Source organism: Arachis ipaensis, chromosome B10 (assembly GCF_059453495.1).
Source record: "Arachis ipaensis isolate K30076 ecotype BB chromosome B10, ASM5945349v1, whole genome shotgun sequence".
Taxonomy (NCBI): Eukaryota; Viridiplantae; Streptophyta; class Magnoliopsida; order Fabales; family Fabaceae; genus Arachis; species Arachis ipaensis.
Genome location: NC_142435.1, coordinates 59,027,174 through 59,030,473, shown reverse-complemented (window position 1 = coordinate 59,030,473; position 3,300 = coordinate 59,027,174). Strand labels below are relative to the sequence as shown.

The 3,300-nt window shown below is 40.5% G+C and overlaps 1 non-coding gene across 1 annotated transcript; it reads right to left on the bottom strand.

Annotated features, from left to right (window-relative positions):
- Positions 1-2,205: 2,205 nt before the first annotated feature.
- LOC148580203 (small nucleolar RNA R71) lies at positions 2,206-2,309 on the bottom strand. The gene has a single exon (XR_015898062.1). It is a non-coding gene; the product is annotated as a small nucleolar RNA R71 (small nucleolar RNA).
- Positions 2,310-3,300: the final 991 nt, after the last annotated feature.

Sequence of the window (3,300 nt, the reverse complement as noted above, 5' to 3'; positions counted from 1 at the left end):
TCTGGCGTTTAAGCTGCAGTTTAAGCTTAAAATGCAACTTAAACGCCACTCTTGGAAAAGGTTTCTGGGCCAAAAATATTGTGATTTAAGTTAGTCTTTGAGCACAAATATTAACTTAAACTTACTTTGGTATGAAACCCAATTGAATATCATGGTTTATGGGATTGGGCCTGAAGGATTGATGAGTTTGAAATCTCAATTTATTGAGTCATATGTCATTATTTGATTATCACTAAGTTGGCTCAATAAATGTTACAGGATTGGGATCAACAGCCTCATCAAGATTATGGATCATAAACCCAAGGCAAAAGGAAAGCATGGAGAGGCCGCAAAGCCCAAGAAGCACAACTGAAGCTCAATATAGAAAGTGTATAAATAGGATAGAATTTAAGTTAGAATGGAGCTTGGGAACTTTTACTTTCACTTTTAGCTAGTTTTCCTTTTCTTTGTAATTGAATTCAGAGCTATGATTCACTAAACCCCCTTTCATTGGGTTAGGGAGCTCTATTGTAATTCAATGAATCAATAATAGTTTATCTTCTTCTTCAATCTTTTCTCTTGAATTTTGTTAGAAAGCTTCTCGATCTAATTCCATTGAGTAGTTGTCTTGGGAAAGAAACTACTCATACTTGGAATCCTTCGGAGCCTTGGGAAAGGAATGGAGGATTCATGCTAGAGAAGCTTTCTCACAGTGAATTGGATTGGGGTTTGGATGGATATTGTCACATGTAATCCTACCAAATTGTGGTTCATGAAACTGTGTGGTATAATCAGTGATCGAGCATCATCTCTTCTTATGAACATTTAAACCAAGGGATTGGGAATTTGTTCATTTTTAGAGAGAATTGGTGAGCCAAGGGATTGGGATCCAATCATATAAGATTGCCAAGCAAAATTCAATGAACGCATTGCTTGAGGAAGAGATAAACATGTTTTGATTCGGAGATCTCAATATCTCCTATAACCCAATGAATCCCCCATTTCTGATTTCCACTTTCTCTTTACATTCTGCTACTCAATTCATGCAATCACCCCCATTCCCTTTTAATTTCAGCAATTTACATTCTGCTCTTTAATTCATTGCAATTTAAGATTCCGCCATTTAATTTTCTTGTCATTTACTTTTCCCGCCAATTTTACATTCCGCAATTCTCATCTCAAATCTTGATTCCGCTCAACTAGAACACACTTCTAATCCGAATTGCTCACTCAACCAATCCTTGTGGGATTCGACCTCACTCTATTGTGAGTTTTTACTTGACGATAACCGGTGCACTTGCCGGAAGGAATTTTGCCGATCGTGCAAATTTCCTAAATCGTAGCATAACTAGTTTATGCGCATCAAGTTTATGGCGCCGTTGCCGGGGATTGGTTTTCGATTGACAATTCTCAAATTGGAAGTTAACTAGATTGAGCATTTTTTTTTTGTTTTGATTCATTCAGTACAAGTTACTTGTTGAATTTTAATTTCTGCACATGCTTTCTTTCTTTATGCCTTTAAATTCAAGCAACTAACTCACTGACTCACTAACTGTTTGAATTAATTCCTCAATTGCTCTAACCATACTCTTCCATTAACCAAGAGTATTTCACTTGTTGTTGCCTGTGCTGTGTTCTTGTATGACAGGTAGGAGAGGAGAGACATCAACTCCTCCATATACCGAACCAGAGAGGACCCTTCATAGACTGAGAAGGGAAGCAAGAGGGAAGAGAGTAGTGGGAGAAGAGGAATCTGAAGGAGAATCTGAGGACAATTTTGAGGAAGCTCTAGATCTCAACATGGATAGAGAAGTTCACAACCATGAGAGAGCTGATGGAAACAATGCCATTCCTGAGAGGAGGGTTCTTAGTTCATACATAAACCCAACCTCTGGGAATTGTGGTAGTAGCATCCAGAAACCACCCATTCAGGCCAACAATTTCGAGCTCAAACCACAGCTAATATCACTGGTGGAGAATCATTGTTCATTTGGTGGAAGTGCTAATGAAGATCCCAACCAACATCTCACAAAATTCCTGAGAATTTGTGACACTGTGAAGTCCAATGGAGTCCAGGAAGATGCCTATAAACTGCTTTTGTTCCCATTTTCACTTAGGGACAAAGCAGCTAAGTGGCTGGAATCATTCCCAAGGGGGAGTCTAACAACATGGGATGAGGTGGAAAGCAAGTTTCTGGCACGTTTCTACCCCCCACAAAAGGTCAATAGGCTTCGATCTGAGGTTCAAACTTTTAGACAACAAGATGGTGAAACTCTCTACGAGGCATGGGAGAGATTCAAGGACTTGACAAGGAAATGCCCACCAAACATGTTCCATGATTGGGTGCAATTGCACATCTTCTATGATGGGCTCTCTTATGAATCAAGGAAGGCTGTAGACCATTCATCAGGAGGTTCATTGAACAGGAAAAAGACTGTGGAAGAGGCCATTGAAGTGATTGAGACAGTGGCTGAGAATGAGTACTACTATGCATCAGAGAGGCACAACACTAAGGGAGTCATGGAGCTGAACCATGTTGATACAATTCTAGCTCAAAACAAGGTGTTTGCCAAGCAACTAGCAGAGCTTACCAGGCAATTAGAAACAAAGCAAGTGGCTGCAATACACACACAAGATCAAGAGGAAGTAAGCATTGAAGGAGGTGATTGGGAAGAGGCCAACTATGTGGGAAACCAACAAAGGCAATCATATGATCCACACTCCAACACTTACAACCCAGGATGGAAAAATCACCCAAACTTTGGGTGGGGGAACCAACAAACCCAACCACAAAACCACAAACCTTACAACCACAACCAACATAACAATTCCACATACCAAAACTCCAACCAAAGATCATACCAAGCCACACAAAACACTTACCCCCAACCATCATATCATGGCCAAAATAATCAACCTACCCAACTTAATCCGAACCAACAATTTCAAGATCAATTAAACCGGATAGAAGGAATGATGGCAACCATGAGTCAAGACATAACCGAATTGAAAAGCTTCAGGGATGATGTGAGAGCTACCTTAAGGAACCATGGTAAAAAACTCAAGAGGATGGAATCTCAAGTGGGAGAGCTATCTCAACAGGCCGTCAAATCAACTGCAGTGTTCCCTAGTGACACAGAAAAGAATCCTAAAGGGGAACAAAAGAGAGTGAGATGGGAAGAATGCAAGGCCATCACCATACTGAAGGAAGTTTCAGAAGAAGAAGGAATCAGGCCCTCAGAGCAGGAGCCAGAAATCTTGAAGGAAGGTGTGGAAGAAGTTAAGCAGGAAAGTGGAACTGAGCGAGCCAAGGAACTGCAA